This window comes from Aphelocoma coerulescens, chromosome 14 (assembly GCF_041296385.1).
Source record: "Aphelocoma coerulescens isolate FSJ_1873_10779 chromosome 14, UR_Acoe_1.0, whole genome shotgun sequence".
Taxonomy (NCBI): Eukaryota; Metazoa; Chordata; class Aves; order Passeriformes; family Corvidae; genus Aphelocoma; species Aphelocoma coerulescens.
Window position 1 is genome coordinate 14,287,936 of NC_091028.1, and position 17,672 is coordinate 14,305,607.

The window sequence follows — 17,672 nt, forward strand, 5'->3', positions numbered from 1 at the left end:
ACTTACCCTCTGTGTTGGAGAGGAGCAACACAGTGCCAACAGATCTGCACTTTGGATCTCACAGCACAGTTCTGCTTTGTGACACTGGAATGGAAGCTTTCACTCCACACAAGTCATTTGCTTTCAGGAAAATATCTGAAATAATGAAAATTTTAGGTGATGAGAACACTTCTTGGCCAGCAGTTCTGGCTGCTCCCCTGAGCGCTCTTGGCACAGCGGGAATCAGGGAGGCCATTCCTGTTCTGTCCCCAGGAAACAGGGCCCTGCTTTATCCCAGAGTGACAAAAGACTTATTGCAAACATACATCCTCCCACTCATCTAGTGAACACTTCATGACCCTGAGGAACTCGCTGAAGTGGAAGCATGATTCAAAAATCCTCAGTGCTAAACAAACAGGCTCGCCCCGATCCCAGTTCTTCCTCTCCTCGGGTTACTTCTGGTCAGCGCCAGTCAAACATCACACCCACACCTGAAAACCTCACCACTGCAGATCTGTGTGGGGTGAGGCAGGAGCAGAAAGGCATTGCTAACTGAGGGCCTAATTATAAAACTGCCAGTACCTTTGGGAAATAACTGACCGCAAATGTCAGCTCATCAGCAGGGTTGGAGCGTTCTTGCTGAAGTATAAAATTCTCAGCATTAAAACTCTGCACTTCACATTGTATCATTTTCAAGTGCATGCCTTAAAACTGATCATGCCAGACATCTTCCCCTGTGTTTTCCCTTCTGAAGCCAATGATGCCAGTTTTAACACCTGCCACGGGCACAAAGGTGTGTAAATTAAAAATGTACTTTGCCTCCTCAGTGTTGACCTTCCTTACAGATTATTACTGCACTTGCGTCTACCTGAGGCAGAACCTCCACACATTCAGTGCAACAAATCCCTTGCATCATTTGCCCCTCATTTTATAAGTCATGTTTATTACAGATTGCAACGTGAGTAAGGACTTGGAATTACTTTTCAAAAATTAACCTTTTCCACACAAACAGACACTTAAGTAATAAAGAAGTAATCGAAGAATAAAAGTCCCAGTTTGGTGCTACTTCTTCTTCAGGATTTTGCCTGGCTACTTCTCTGCATTCCTTAGGAATTCAGAATCAAGCATATGAGTCTGTCAAAAAGCCTTTTTTTCCTTATTTCTGCCCAGAGTAAAAAAAAAAAAAAAATTAAATGAACATATAACAGGAAAATCTGCTCCCACCAGGAGACCAAGTCCCACTTTGTAGTCATCAAAGCTTTGTCTAATTCAAATTACTTTGGCATAACTGTCAAAATTTGCTCTTCCCTGCTGATTCATCTCAGATGTGTGGCATTTCTCCCTTCTGATTAGCCCAGAGATGGACCTGGCCAGCCTCACTCACACGTGGTTCCAGCACAGCTCTGTGCAAGGTGGGGCAGAAGCAGCAACTGCTCTCCCATCCTCCTTGCCAGCCTCACACTCTGCTGAGACATCCAGACAACATGGACATGAAAGAGGCCCACAGAAACAGTCACAGAGAAAGTAATTTTTCATTTTGAAAGAGTTTTCTAAGCATTTTTCCCCCTCTCCCTTTCTTTTGTTTTTGCTTTTAATTAAAAAATGTTCTGGTATTGTAGAAAGTCAAAGTTCTCTTTAAAGCACAACCTCATATGAAGCTAAAAAGTAAAACACAGCTGGCAAGAGAATTTTTCATTTGTATCTCCAATGTGTCAGTTGGAAATCCCCAGTGACAATGCTGATCCATGTCATGATTAAAAACTCCAAAACCAGTGATGGATATTGGGATTCAAAGGTCTGTTGAAATTAAATAGGAAGTTGTAGTGGTTACAAATATATTTCTCTTGCATTTGTAGTTTTCCTTGCGCCATTTTTTAAAACAGTAAAGACTTTCTGAGTATACCCAGTGTCTGTTTCTCTAGCTGTGGTTTAAGCAGTTAAAATCAGCTCTTTTTATTCTGTGCAAATGACTGGAGTGGGCTGCAGAGCACTCAGCACCCACAAGCCACATAATTCTACTAGAGCAAGGGATACCCATCAGCTTCTGACTAGGCACTTTAGCTAATTGTGTTAATAAGACTAAGTGGAATCCAAGTGCTCTGCAAAAGGAAGAGACATTTATCAGCAACCCTCTGTAGGGCTGGAGGAGGGAATTATTTCTGTTTTCCAGATGACAGGGAAGGCTGGCCAGGGACTTACCCAAAGTCACACCGAAGTCCGTGGTTCTGGCCAGCCCCTCCTTGCCTTGTAGGGTTGGGGCAGCTCCTAACCCCAGTGCACAGGTAAATGTGGGCTCTGCAAGGAGCCAGTGGCTGTTAATCCAGCAGGGAGTTGTTACTGATCCCTAAAATCCAACTCCCAAAAAGATTCGTGGAGGTGCAGAGTTGTGCAGAAAGCAGCTCGTCAACAGCGCCAGCAGAGAGGAGAATTCACTGTGAGACTGCAGAGCTAAAACACTTCAAAATGTCAAGGCAAGATGACAACCCACAGGCAGAGTTGTCTCTGCAGAGTCAGGACGTTTCATGGAGAGCACATCCCACACGGTTATCCTGGTGGTTGGACTGCAAACACGCTCCTCACTGGCACAGCCAGGGCAGGGCCCGGGCTCCCGGCAGATGTGACACCAGAGGGGCTGGGGCAATCCCTGTGGTGATGCAGGTGTGGGTGGGTGAGCACTCAAGTGCTGCCCAGAAATGATGTGTGTTGTAATTCTGGACTCTGTGGCTCTCTCACAGTGTCTCTTAACCCTGCTCTGGAATAAACTGCACCTGCTCTGGAATAAACTGCAAAGCTCAGATACACACATTTAAAAACAATTATGTTTCTGAAGCATCATCATCCCATTTTTGGGAGAAAAAAACCTACACCTTTTCCTGATACTAGAAAACCTTGTGTTGTTGAAATGGTTTTCTTCTTGGGCATCTAATATTGATGCTTAGGGGAAAAGCAGCAGCAGGGAAAGGGTGCCAAGAAATACCATTTCTAGTCATAGGTCATAATCCCTAGGAAAGAGGAAGCTGGTGCTATCCTCTTCACTAACAGGAAAACAGAGGGAAAAACTTTCTTACTTTCTTTCACTAGCTAAAAACTAATTTTATTTCATTAAATTATACTTTAAAACAGATGTCAATGGAGTGACCATAAATCTGACTCCTTGAAGGCAGTCAGTTGAGCAAGGCTGGTTTAAAATCAAGAGGTTTTTTGCGTGCCAATGTATTAAAGTACTTCATTCAGCTGTGTGATTTTATAGTTTTAAGGTTACTGTGGCAAGAAGTTGATGCCCTTCATATCATCCCTAGACAAGCCCAGTATAGGCCAACACAGCTACACATTCTAGAGTTCCCCAAGTATATGTATTTTTCACACTTCTTCCCTCCTACCCCGCATCACCCAAACCAGAAAATTCTACACAATACTCATAGCAACCTCAACACCTCTGGCACTGAACCCCACAGAAACATGCTGCAGGAGACACCAGTGTTCCTTGCACTTACAGAAATGTGGCCAGGTACATTAATGAGCCATTACAATTTGCCACCTGCCCGTTGCAGGGAGCTGTCAGAGGCACGGCGTGCTGCGACTCTGCTCTGGCTTGCAGAGATCCATGTGACGCCTCGAGACCGAACCTGCTTTAAAACCTTCTGCCTGGTGAATGGAGTAATTTGTAGCAAGATCTAAAAATCATGGATTTTCCATACCTTATCTCCAGTCTAAAATATAAGCTCCATATCTCTAATGCTTCAGAGCAGGGAAGAAAGGCAGGACGTGCCCTGTACGGGGTTTGTGTGCGCTCCTCCTGCCGATCCCCTTTGTTGTTTCGCCACCTCGCCGCCCCACGCAGCATCTCAGCACCAGCAGCTCGCTGCAGGGGTATCATCCTAATCAGAGTTATCAAGTCCATCTTGATTTGGACACGATGCTGCACACCCCTGTGCGGGCTGGGGACCATACATCGTCCCCCCTGTGCCCCCCCAGACGGAGCTCAGCTACCGCTGCTCAGCTCAGATCGAGTTGTGAAGGAAAACAGAAGGTCACCAGTGGCTTACAGCAAATCTGCTGATTCTGTGCCAAAACATTACTGCTTCTCCCCAGCAGTCAGCCAGCTCCCTGGTAGATTTACCAGCTTACACCTCTTTTCTTAAACTGGAGCTCAATAAAGTCATCACGGATCCACACTGTTCAGAAACTCAGTGCATTTGCTGTTGGACCAGCTCTAAAAGTTTTGTCAGGAAGCATTGAATAAGCCCAAAATTAAGCCATGAAATACACTGTATCCACACATTACAATAGAGGAACTGACAGGTAACAATAAACACCCTCACCAGTGTTGCAACAACAAGTACAGCCTAAAGGGGAGGAAAGATTTTTTGGTTTTTTCTCTTGTATGGACTTCTGAGACATAGCCTTGCTTTGAAAATATTGATTGAGAATTCATTAAGAAACAAGAGCCAACAATATCAAAATTTCTCCTCTTTCTTCTTGGAAACCCAATCACAAGTACAGCATGATTTTAAGGCACGAGAGATTTTGATTTTTCCAGTAATTCTGCTATCTAGTTGTGCTGCTTTAATTAGCTATCAGCAGCACTTAATTTATTTCTTGGGTATTGTTGCCAGCTTTATACATATCTCTACCAACCAGTGAAAAAAAAAAATCACAAAAATAGACCTACAAAAATTAATCTTCCTGTTCCCTGTGCAAGAGATATTAAAATGGTAATTGCATTCTTTATACCTCTAAAACCTGGTTCTACTTCGAGATACTTATCTGAAAGCCCAATGAAATTGTGTGATAGCAATTGTTGATGCTACTTACACATTACTGGGGGTTATTGAGATCTGATAGTAATCATGATATTGTAAAATCTTCACACAGTGATACCATAGTTCATCAGTGCCTTTGATTTTTATACTGCTGGGTGATTGCCTGGACAAATAAACTCCACTTATTAATTCTTAGCATCATATTACCTTTATTTACTATAGCACAAGAAAAAAAAATCTTGTCATTTCAAAGGTACCACACCCAGCTGGCAACACAGGAGTTTTTTAAAACCCCAGACCTTAAACACAGACTGCTTCCCCACGGGCACAGGTTGTGTGGTCAGATCCCACTTTAATCCTTACTGGAATTCACTTCCCACAGAAATCCCTCCTGCTCAGAAGCCCACGAACTGCCAGGACGTGGCTGCAGTTGGTTGCTCTCCCCTTGGAAAGATCAGACCCACTTTGATTTCAGCCTTATGGGGCTTCTCAGAGGAACTCTGTGATGTGGGGTCTGGCAAAACCAGCCTCCCCTCATCGCTGGGATGTGTCACCTTCACACACCAAACACTCCACAGACAGGAAGGGTGGTGGGGTTTTGCCCTTTGATATCAAGTTATCTGAAGATTTTTTCCACAGACCCATGCCTAGAAAAGCTAAGCAAGAATTATCAACAGCTTAGCTGGAGGCACCTTCCTTACTTGTGACCCAGAGAGGTTCTCCAGCAAATGGAGGTCTTGTGGAAATTCGGTATTTTTTATTCCAGAGGAAGCAGTAGCAAAAAAAGAAAGAAATGAATAGGTTACACTCTTAAAAACTCCTCTAATATTTGGATTTATTTCAGTGTTGTTTGGCAACTTCTTGCAATAAGCAGTTCCAAATGCCCTAAAGTAATTGCAAAAGAAACCCTATTAAGAGACCCTGATGAGGGAAAACTATTAAAATTGAATATACACTTTGCTCTGATGAATCTCCCCACTTCATTTTTGCAGCAAATGATATAGTTCCACCTTGTTTTTCCCTTTCACCAGAAGTGTGAATTATAGTCCTATAAATTCACCCTTACTGTCAATTAAAGTGAATAAACATTGTGTGAGCAAATTAGGAAGAGATACAACAATTCAATATCAGGGTTAGTTATGGAGAAGACTTTTTAATGAACATAAATTGATATAATTAAAATAAATTTGCTTGTATGTTCCTGAAGTAGATGCCTTGCAAAACAAACACTGGGCCAAAGCTATCTTTCCTCAGATTAAATGGGAGCTTCCTGATCTCTGGGATTTCAGAGATTTCTAAGGCTGGAAGATGCAGCCTACTTTGTTAAAGGAATGCAACAGAAGAGATAAAAATTCAGCTTTTTGTTAAATTTCATTTTTCTCCCTAGCACCACCTTCTTTCTACAGAAGGAAAAGAGTAAATAAAAAAGCCTTTCAGCATTATTTATCCTTTAGAGGCTGGCAGTCGGTCGCTTCTCTGAATTCTCGTTCTTGCAAGTTGTGATGCTGGTGTGTCAAGACCACATTTAAAATCAACATGCAAGGTGAGAAAAGCATCTTTTACTGTTACAAAATCTCCCTCCCCCTCTTTCTTTGTGTCCCTGGAATAATAGCAATAGGCTAACATCACTTTTGACTGTGTAAGGATGCAAACTATGAGCCATGTGAACGAATCTATCTGACAGCACACCATGCTTTTCCTCACCTTCTCTCGGGCTTCTCTAGGTTCCCAAGCTGAAGCCCCACTGTCTTTATCAGGCATATTCTCCAAATCAGCTTCCATTTCAGGAGTTCTCCTTCACACGGTAAAATTATTCTGGCTGGAAAATAGAGAAAGGATTTTTTTGTGTGCAACAGCATCATTGACAATTAGTGCCTTTGGCATCCCCTCTACAGAGAGGAATTTCACTCTGTGGATAAATAGAGAGCTTAGGTTTCCAGGGCTGTCAGCCCTTAACAAACAATAAATGCATACATCAGTGTAGAAGGGAATATAAATCAGAACAGCAACTTGAAGGTTCTTTCTTAATAACAAAATGTGTGTTTATCTCCAGGAAAAGAAGGCCCAGCAGCTAGCAAACACCACAAAATTCCCACACAACGTGGCATTGTCTATGGCTCTTAGAAAGGTAAAACATGCTTGAATAGATGTCGGTGTTCTTAACACCAGAGACCTGCACGCTTAGAGAAAGGCAATCACAGCACACTATTTCTCCCGAGGCCCTACAAACTATTGTTCCTTATAACTGCAAGCATAAGATTTAAAAACCTTTTCATTGCCTTGATGAGTTGGTTTGCAAACTGGCAGCACACCAGCCACTGGCTTAGGCTGCGTGACACCATATGGACAGTCCTTAAATCCCAAAGCACACGTCTCTCCGCCCTTAGAGGATGATGCCTTTGATAAAGGCAGATAGCTGGGAAGCCTGATTCCGTGATTTACAGAATGCTTTTAGGGTGGGGCAGTTCTGCTCCTTTCAGTGAATACCTTTTTCCTCCTCCCCTTCTCTCCTCTGATTTTTCAAGGTTATTATCTCAATGCTTTTTCCTTGGCACCAATTCCTCTGAACTTGAGTTCACAATGACTCACAGCAGGGAGGCACAGAGAGATCCACCACCAGAAGCTTTCTCCCTGGAGGAGCTTCACAATGCTGCCTTTTATGTAGCAAGTTGAAATGCTGACTTAATAGCACACACCTCTTAAACATCCCTTTCTCTCATTTCTTCACCCCAGGGACCCTAGGCATGGAGATGGATCTCCACTCTCCCTATCCCACCCTGCCCACTGGAGAGGTGTGTGAAAATCGGGGGGGCTGCCAATCTCCAGGCTGCAGCCATGACTCCCAGCACTGGTGTTTGGAGGGTTGAACTGGTGGGTTCCAAGCCTCAAGTCAGCCTTGTGTTCACCCACCAGGGAAAGCCCTTAGGAAAAAAACCAACCCATCTTAGCGAGGTGTTAAATTTGGGGACGTTTTCCCCGGTCATACTCATCCCACAACCCCCAAATTCAGAGGTGCAATGCAGTGGAGAAGACAGTACAGAGGCTTCGGCTGTGCTGCAGTGTGGGCTAAAAGCTTCTCTTCTGAAGCTTGGTAGAAGAACCCTCTTGTAGAAACCAACCCTCCTTAGCAGAAGATCCCTCCTGTTGCAGCTCCAGATCGTCCATCCCTCCTTGCACTCCCACACAGGAGAGCACAGATACTAAGGATAGACAGCATAAAATATGGGAAGGAGATCAGCTCCCCCAGTCTCGTTGTGGTGACAAGAGTACAGACCATCCTGCCTCCATGTAGGCTGGAGCCCAGAGCAGGCTGCCAACAAGATACAGGGCCATTACCTCAAACTAACCCAGCAGTCATTTAAATCTATCTACTGTTCCTTCTAAATTTCTCTCTTCCAAAACCCATGGCAGGTGAAATCCAATACCATGCACTGACCCACGAAGAGCTATTCATTTCAAGAAATCTTTCACCTGAATCGTTTGTTAGAAGCTTCTAAGGAAAACACTGGGTCATAGAAAGTGTAAGTGAAATGACAAGTTGGACTGATTGCACACCATAAATAAAGCACCTGGGGCTTCAGTGTGCCACAGCTTTGTTTGGATGAACAGGATAATGATGTAAGCCTAGCAGTGGTCCAAGATTACAGGCTACCACTCAGTTCTTCTATTAAATTCACCATGTGATGCTGAGCCTTGACTCCCAGCTTCTTTTTCCCTTGACGCATTTGCTTCTGTGTTACTCATTTGTGAGAGAAGGACCTCAGAAGAAGGTCTGTCTTCCCCCATAGATGCTCTGTCTCTGTTCTGGCCCTAGCACCACAATCCCTTGATGGCATATCTAGCAGTTCTCTTAACATGTATACAGCTATTGCTAATAGCAGTTATAAGAATAGAAATCGTTTTGCATTTTACAATCTCATGGCCCATATAACACTCTGGTGCAGTTCAGACATTAGTCACACTAAGTCCAAGATCGTAATGGTGACATTCAACCCCCATGATGAGTAGACACAGGGTGCTGGTTGTCTGCTTACAGCAAAAATTGTTGTGTACAAGGTACTGTAGAGATAGCAACACTGCACTATTAAAAACATATTAAATTAATTGGATTCAAACAACCAGCTCCAAGAACAGAAAGGAGAACGGTGTGGAGCTGCCTTTAGAGCTGGCATTTAAAGACAAATCCTCCTCATGAAGTGCAGCACACACACACAGATGGGGCAGGTCCTTCTCTGGCTTTCCCTGTAACCTTTAAGGGAGGAGACAAGTGGGAGTGTAGAAAACAGGGACTTTTCCTCTTCTACCCCCACCCGCTTTAGCAATCTGAGAATAGCACAGATTAGTTTCACCACTTTCCAGCCTGGATTGCTCCCCTCAGGGATAAATGCCTGCAGAATGTGTCAGCTGGAAACACATCTTTCCAGACTGACAGGGGAAAGGTGAGCTACATCCATGAACACCAGGCATGCAGGGGCTCTGAGATGTGAGTGCTCGGGCATATGAATGAAACACAGAAAGGGTGCAGCAGCTTGGCAAAACTCCAAGTCAAAACACCATAATATTGAAAAGCCTATGCAAGACCCCCCCAACTTCCCAGTGGAGGAAATCAGGGCCTTATTGTGGAATTTTCTCCTTCATGCCACAGATTATCTTTTCGTTCAGTATGATGTGATCGTGTGACGGTATGAAGTGAAGCTTTCTGCAAAACAACAGAAATTTCAAGCCTGGCTGCACAGCAGAGCAGAGGAACACGTGCCCTGGCACAGCACTACCAGCAGTCTATTGGTAACAGGCAGCTGGATTAGGCACAAACCGAATTAACAGAGGCTGGAGAAAGAATATACTGCCTTCCCCCAGGGCACGTCTGAAAGGCTTCAGAGCAAAAGGGGTGAGCACAGCCACCAGCTGCTAAACTGTGCCCTGTCCTGGGCCAGATGCAGAGATATCCCCCAGTCCCAGCCTTCAGCTCTCTCAGGCACTGCTCCAGTATCCTGCCCTGCTGCTGTGCAGAAGGAGAAAGGCTCATTAGGAATTTCTGCCTTCCCTCTGTCAGACTCTTCTTGAAACTACTACAGCCCTGAGCTGGCCTGACACTGCTCACGTCTCTTCTGCTCAGCATAATCCCTCAGCTAATTGCTGTATGGGAGAGGCACCTCTTCCCAGGCATGAGGCCATGCTTGGAACATGAATATTTCATAAATGAATACAGACTTTTCAAAAATTATTAACAGATTTCTGCAATCCATATTCAAGGATTGCTGTAAAATAAGGCAGAGCTGTGCTTTCAGGGTCTCGCCTTCCACTCTCAGACTGATCCTGACGTTATTTAAAACATGCAGCTACAGGCTTATTATGCAGTATTAATACAACAGATCTCAAGGATATTTATCGACTGCTGCTGCTAAGAAGCATTTTGAAATGCTTCCTTGACTCCCATTAGATCCTACACTAAGGTAACATTTCCCAAGAGTTTATTTGTATTTCAGAGAAGAACACACTGACCATGTTCACTCTTTCCAATATTTCTTTCAGACACAAGGGATTATTTACCCATGCTTGTATGCAAATATCTAATTCATTTTGTTCTTAAAATGCTGGTTAAATACAGCTTTTCAGGGAAATAGAGTCTGTTCCAATTTATCTTAGTTGAAACTAGGACTATAAATCTCTTCAGTTTCCTTTATTGATCTTAGACAAAATTACAAATATAAATTACAGCTGCTGCAAATTAAATGTTCTAATGACTGTGTTTGAAAGCAAATGCAATGGTGTCAATAACACATTAGATAAGAAACTGTGAGAATAACATAAAGCCACCGTTCCCCGCTGAAAGCAAAAGGATTTCTGTGGAAACTCACAGCCAGGAGCTCCCTTCTCCCACAGCCACATTCTCTTATCCCTGATTAACATATAAAATTAGCTACACCAGATCTACAGGACTTGCACATGGTTTGATGCAGCCATCAAGAAACCTCATCAATTGGTTTGAGAGACACCATCACTTCAGAGCCAACAGCCTCGAAGAGAGCTGCTCCTGAAAGTCTTTCTTACAGAAAAATGGCAGGCTTTGGCTGAAATTGTATTGACACCCAGAAAGTTTGTACACTGGACCAAGACAAGAATCCAGAACTGGCATGTGAGGCTGAATCACTGCATTCAAAGAGGCAACACATATTCCATACAGCCCCTGCTGCAGGAGATAAATGTATCTCCAGCTCAGCTGTCCCACCAGGTCCCTTCACTCCTTATCTCTCTGAGAGCACTGGTCACAAGGTCGTGCTTTACAAGGACAAATATCAAGTGATGCTGCTTCAGGTACGATACATTTCTCATGAAGGAGCTCCTATTTCACAAAGCAGAATAATCGTCAGTTTTCTACACCGCTGACACTCAGACCCTTAAGCACAAAAGTATCTGTTTACCAGGTCATGAAATTGCAAGTCTAATATCAGTGGCTGTGCTGCGCTTGATAGAGCTGTAAAACATTTCATTTTGCTGCCTAGTGAGCTCAAAAACCCCGACACTGGAGAGGAGACAACATTCTTGTTACCATCAAAGTATTTCAAAACACCGACTTTTCTGTCTGTGATCTGTGGACATGCATTTTTCCTTCACTCCAGCTCTGCCCCTCCTTTCTGATACAGACAGCACTGCAAATATCCAAGAAAGCTGATTCCTTTTATGCTTTCTTAAGTTTTACGTGATCACAAAGCCTCTCTGAAGGAGTATAACTGTGTGCAGTCAAGGTATTAACATTCCTACAAATTTTGTGAAATAGGCACCTTGGTAAGTAGACGAATGAGCTCTCAATTTACCCAGAGGTAAATGCAGGACACGGGCTGTGGAAATCCTGTTGTCTTTGCAGCTCACAGAACTAATTTCTTCTAAGCAGAATTCAGCTGCTTTGATAGACACCATTGATTCAGGGCCTCGCAGCCATTAAAAGTGCTGCTACTGAAAGTCCTGCTTGTAAACAGACCATGAACAGCCAAGACTGCATTGACTGTGAAACCACAAAGACTTTGCACTCTGGACCAAGCAGGAATTCAATACTGGCATGAACTGCTGGTCAGAAGGGCAGGTCTGACAGACCCTCCCAGCCTCTGAGCTGTTCTCCTCTCTGTGGAACTTCTCCTCTGTGCTTAAAACAGGCAATAGACCCCGATTTTTTGTTCCCTCCTCATGTAACCTAACAGACAAAAACCAACCAGCTGGAGCACCAGTCTTTGTGTGCTGCTTGTTCTCTGGTGTCAGCCAAGCTGCTGCTGGACAGAAACCTCCACAGATACCTGGTATCACTGGCATCTCTACATTTTTGGAGGAAGAAGCTGGATTTTATTTTTTTTCTTAAAAGCATTCAGAGAAGCTTTCCAAATCCTTGCAGTGATTCAGGTACCACCTTCTGCTTTAGTGGTGAAACGAGTGGGCATCCCAATCACGTTTTAAACTTCTTGTCTTGGCTGGCAGATCTGCATCTCCAAGAGGGAAGCACAGGGGCTCCTGTGCAGGGCATGGATGGTCTCTGACCTAGGGAGAGCATTTATGTAAACTAGAACTAAACTCTGGCATTACTTTTTGTCCTTTGCTGAATATCAGTTTGTGGAATTTCATTCGTGATTTACTTTGACCTTTAGCTGTGCTTGATATTTTCTTATACCAAAACTGGACACTTCAAAAAGAAAAATTCAAGAAAACATCAGCCAGCAAGATAAACATCCACAGGAAGGGCAGATCTCATAATGAACTGATAAAAACCATCCCTTTGCTGACAGCCTGGAAAGATCCTCTCTAATTCAACCTCAAGCTGCCCAAAGCAGGATCTTTTCCCTTAACACCACTGTTTGTGCTGATTCCCTCTCAAAACCCTCAGGTCTTTAGGGTAATAGTGCTGTACATACCTGCCTTTGGGGAGATTTTTCTCCTCTCCATTAATGTCAGTGAGCCCAAGCTACTCTGCGTGCACGCATTCATGCACGTGCAAATTTCAGTAAGTATCTTCCACAGGAGTATTCTGCAAAAAAAATCATTTGCTGGATGCAAAAGTTCAGCTGAGAGAATTCTCAACATCCAGCAGTAAATGCTGTAATCTCAGTATTAAATGACAAGGAGGCAATTACAAAGATCAGGTTAAATACACCTTTCACTATCCCTACAAGCTATAAGGCATAAAATGTTTGCCCTTAGAATTGTAACTTGGTAGCACAGGGTCTGGGTGATAGTGAACCAGAGTGGAAAAACCCTGGGGTCCCTGGCCCCTCACCTCCTGTTATTTGCAGAAGGTAAAAGCACACCCTTTTTGTTCAAAAACTCTCATGGGGTTTTGCCCACAAAAGAAACGTGAACATGTCTTTGATTATATTTAAATATTTCAGAGAGGTGACCAGACTTTGGAAGTTTAATTACCTTAAGCCATGAGAGGGCAGAGAATTAAGGGCAATGACAAAGAGAATGAAAAGGAGAAAAATGAACTTTTTTCCAGGACAGTGGAATGTTACTATTTATGAACCTGCAAGAGAATTAGAGCTGAAATAATTAGACAGAAAAAGAGATTTTAATTAATGATGGTAATTCTTACAAAAAGAACCAGATTGCCAGCCCTGGAAACTGCCAGTTCATTTTATCCACGATGTCAATACAATCTCAGTGAGACTATTTCAAAGATCCCCAGCACAGGACATTATCCTGAGCTGAGAAATTCAGTGTCTGATTGCTCATGCACCTCATCTTTTGCTGCAGCTGTACATTGCAGCATCAATAGTTGTTCACTAAATCAATCCCGTGGTACAAGCAGATCCTTTGACATGGGCCAATTGATCTCTAACAGCTTGAATCAGATTACAGCAGTGACCAAGACTCACAAAACCAACTGAAATAAATGTAAAGTCACTTAGGTTCAAATGACTGCTGCATCAGGGTCTCAGCCTGAGGAATTCACAGCAGATTGATCACCAGCTTCCAGCAACACCTAAGTAACCCTTAAAAAAAACCAAACCACAGCAACAATGACAAAAGGGGTAAAAAAGGAGCCTTTCATTCAGATCATTCTGTTTAGAGACTTGAGTCCCTTCATCCCAGCCCTTATGAGTGTCATAACTGTGGGAGACAGGAGACATCACATTTTGCAAAGAGCAGCAACTGCAGAATTTGTTTCCAAACTGGAAGGTGAGGGGGAAGTTGAGGTTTTTTTAGTAGTTGACAATAAAGTCCTGGAGTAATGAAACACTAGCAGCAGCATTTCACCATCTACCTTTGCATCCTGTTCTCTGTGCTTTTGCAGCTGGGTGGAAAATTCCACCTCCCAGAAGTGCTGAGCAGACTAACAAATTTGGGGTACCAGTTCCCTGGTAGAAGGACAACTAGCCTGGCTTGTCCCTGAAATTTGATTTCTAGTCCCCACTGGCTTAGCAACACAGCTGCCTTAAGCTAAACACCTCGCTGTGGTTCTCGCAACATCCTGTGGCAAAGAAAGCAATGATTTTCACTACTTGAGCCTAATATGAAATAGATTAAGTCACATATATCAAATTCACTTTAACATGAGTATTTCTATTACCTGGGTCAGAGAGTCTGTGCAGTCACTCTTCAAAACCCACTGTTATTAATTCAGCAATTACAGCTTTATGGTGGCAGGAAATCCTCGGTGTTTGAGCTGGGACTGGAAAGCTGTAATTCCGAATGGGACATGACATGAATTACCCGATTGCTGTAATTTTTCAGCTTTTCATGCATTTTCACTGCATATATTAAAAATACAGCAAGTAATTCACTTTTAATTATGCAAATTCAAAGACAGTAAGACAAGAGATGGATGAGGTTTTAAATGCCTGCTCTGCCTGGCCACCTGGGGTTAGCCCAGAAAATCCACGAGCTAATCAGGTAACCTGGCCCACCACACTGCTGCTTGCCTGGGCGTACAAAAATTACCTCTTTTTAGAATTCTGCACCACCACAAGAGCACGGAGCATAGGAAAGAAATGCCAAACAGAGGGAAAGCTGGATAAAGGCAAACCTTCTCAACCTGCCTTCCCCCGTTCCTTAGGTGTTTAAGGCCAGCTGATACACAGCTGCCCTCACATCGGACATCCCATAAAACCTCCGAGGCTTTCAGGCTTTCCTCATGCTTTCTAATTTGGCCATTCTCATCCTCAGCCACCATTTTACAATGAAACGAAAAATTAGCCCAATGCAGATACTAAAAATAACTTTTAACTAGAATATTCAAACCAGGGCCATAGCGTGCATCAGCTTCCACGTCCTGCTGCCCTACCCTTGGATTCTTTTTGGTTTCTTAGCAAAATCTATGGCTGCAACCAGCTTTTATATGCACGAGTCCATACACAGGTCTGTGAGTCTGTTACACTGGTCTCTTGTTAAATTGTAAGATGGAAAGTGCAAGTAATGACGGCTTGTTAAAAGTCTAGTAGCTGTATCTAATAGCGAAAGTGTTCAGTGTGGTAATTACAGAGGCGAGAGACTGCTGAACACGTGTGAAAAGGGAAATAATTGGAGTAGCAGTAATGCAAAAGCTTCTCCAAGCCTAGAGCAATTGTTATTTCGCCCTCCTACCGATGTGCTCCTTATCGAGGATACAGTGGTTAGAAACCAGCTCTCTTTAATGAATCCTAAATTCAGGTGTTTTCCATCCAGAAACCCCAAGGCTTCACATCCAGTACATCCACAGCTTAGGATGCAGAGGTAAAATTACTCAAGCACCTTATTGCCTTGCCCTGAAAGATTACATCTGCCTCTTTTCCCTGGAAGCCCGGGAGAACTTTCATGCAAGCCCATTAGCAATGCAAATCTCCAGCAACCTACTGAAAAGAGGGTGCTAAAGACGGCGCTCACAAGACACTGCTGTGCTGAGTTCTTCACATCAGTATTTACAAACCGGGTGGAAACTTTCCATTTTCCTCTAATCTCTTCATCCTGCTATCCCCACGCAGAGATCTCGCTGCTCTCAGTCTTGCTTCTTTAAAGGTGATTTCTTGCAGCTTCCTCAGCAGCCATTCCATGTGCTGAATTCTTTCAGACCTTGCCTGGGTGCCTTTTAGATAGAGTTTCAAAAGCAGGAATCTTCCTGAAGGGGAGTGGGTGGTTCAAGTGGGTTTTTTTTCTGTCACGTCCTTGGCATTGCTATTACAAATCTCACTCAGATATGGTATCTGCCCTGCAGCCCTGGAATTCAGCCTTATTCTCAAGCTTTTTGAAACTCATTGCTCCATTTTGGCATACCTGCTGATCACAGCCTTCATAAATCTGAGCAGAACTGAGCATTACCTTCACCTTACAGCTGTAGAAACCTTAGTCATGCATTAGTCACTTGCGGTCTCAGCCACTGCTACTACTTTTAAAATCGTATTAAACTCCTGCTCTTCACAGAGTGGAGCACAGGATTAGCTCACTTACCTGTTTATCTGCTCCGCTTTGACAAAGATGTGTTTTGTTGGGCGGGGGAAAGTCACCATTTCAGTCACTCACCAACACGTATCCCCAGCCTGTTCCCTGATTGCAAAGCCGTGGGAGGACTTCTCCCTCGGCCTCATCAAGGAACACTTCTGCCTAATGTGACACAACCTCTGAACAGTCAGTGTCTGTATGAACTCACCATCAAAGCAGTCTCAGTCCAGGGAGCTAAAGATCTGAAACTCTGCAGTGGGAAAAGCAGCTCTTGCTCACTGTGAAGAGAAGAGCTTGAACTCCCCTGCTTCCCAGTCCTGCTAAAGGGAAACCTGATCCTTATTTATAATCAGGGGGAAATGAAGACCACAAAATGAGATGATGACTGTGTCGTTAAGGATTCATTTTAAACTGCAGAACAAAGCACAAACAATATCTTGGCTTGATGGAGATTAAAGACTTGTGTGGATTCTCCCATTCTCGTCTGATCTCACCGTTATGTGATGGTTCTCATAACTCTTCATTTTAATTCTGCAATACACGTCTGCTGCCAGTTCTACCAACCAAAGACTGCACAAAGATCAGCTTGTAATGAGAGTCAGTTCAACCCCACTTACTTTCTTCGTGTCAGTGGTATCATGGAGATCACTTATAAACTTGCATGTTAAGTAAAGCAGTTAATTGTGCTGCTGTACCGGGTTCAGACATAAAAGGCAGAATTAATTACAGGGTTAAAGAAAAGGCTTAGAATAGGAGATCTGTATGCAGAAAAAGGGTTAGCGTGAGTTAATGTCAGCTTGTAAATAGAAAGCCTGGCTAATATTTGGTTAAAAGATAAGATTAAGAGTGTTTGTTATTGACCTGAATGGCTTACACCTCTGATAAATAGAAAATAAACATCTTGATGAAAAGGAGCGACAGAAACACCAAGGCTGACCCTTTGTGTGTGTCAGTATGGTTCTCCTGAGCAAATATGGCTATCAGACTGAAAATATCCCGTTCTGTGCTTGTCCCAAATGAATTCTCCTACAGTTCAGAGACCAAACAGACCCCTCAGGATGCATCTCACCTCCTACAGAGCAGACCTGGGGGCCTGGCTCCAGTGTGGGTATCTACAGCCAAACACTCCTCTGGGTGATATGGGATGGCCTCACATGCCTGGGCACTGCCTGGGTGTGGAGCCAGGGTTCGAGTGAAACAGTAGCATCCAGGTCTGTAGAAGTACTGGAGGAATTCGTGGGTACAATAGGGCAAATAGCAGTTTTGCAGAGGGCTGGAGGGATCTAGTGTTCATTTCTGGGGAGAAAACAACAACAAAGCACACCAAAAAACCACCCAAACAAGCAACAAAAGCAAAGCAAAAAACCTTGTGAACCTATTTTCATCTTTAGGCACCTGAATACCTTTCCTCAATACCCACTTAGAGCAAGCAGGAGTGCAGGTTGGCAGGCAAAGATTAGAGACTTTCAACTCACAATTCATTTCTCAGCAATTATGCTCTTTCCCTAACCCAGGACAGACTGTAAAATGACT

The 17,672-nt window shown here is 43.5% G+C and overlaps 1 long non-coding RNA gene across 7 annotated transcripts in view; it reads right to left on the bottom strand.

Moving 5' to 3' along the window:
• LOC138118452 (uncharacterized) overlaps positions 1-17,672 on the bottom strand; it is a 143,927-nt gene that overhangs the window by 6,798 nt on the left and 119,457 nt on the right. For 3 of the 7 annotated variants that reach the window (XR_011155156.1, XR_011155155.1, XR_011155150.1), the window contains exons 2-3: positions 6,447-6,561; positions 7-135 (exon numbers count right to left, since the gene is read on the bottom strand). This is a non-coding gene — a long non-coding RNA (uncharacterized lncRNA). Of the gene's footprint in view, positions 1-6; positions 136-6,446; positions 6,562-12,640; positions 12,754-14,295; positions 14,406-16,347; positions 16,412-17,208; positions 17,298-17,672 lie in introns of those variants that run through there. The other 4 variants (XR_011155152.1, XR_011155153.1, XR_011155151.1 and 1 more) reach the window with 4 other exon arrangements.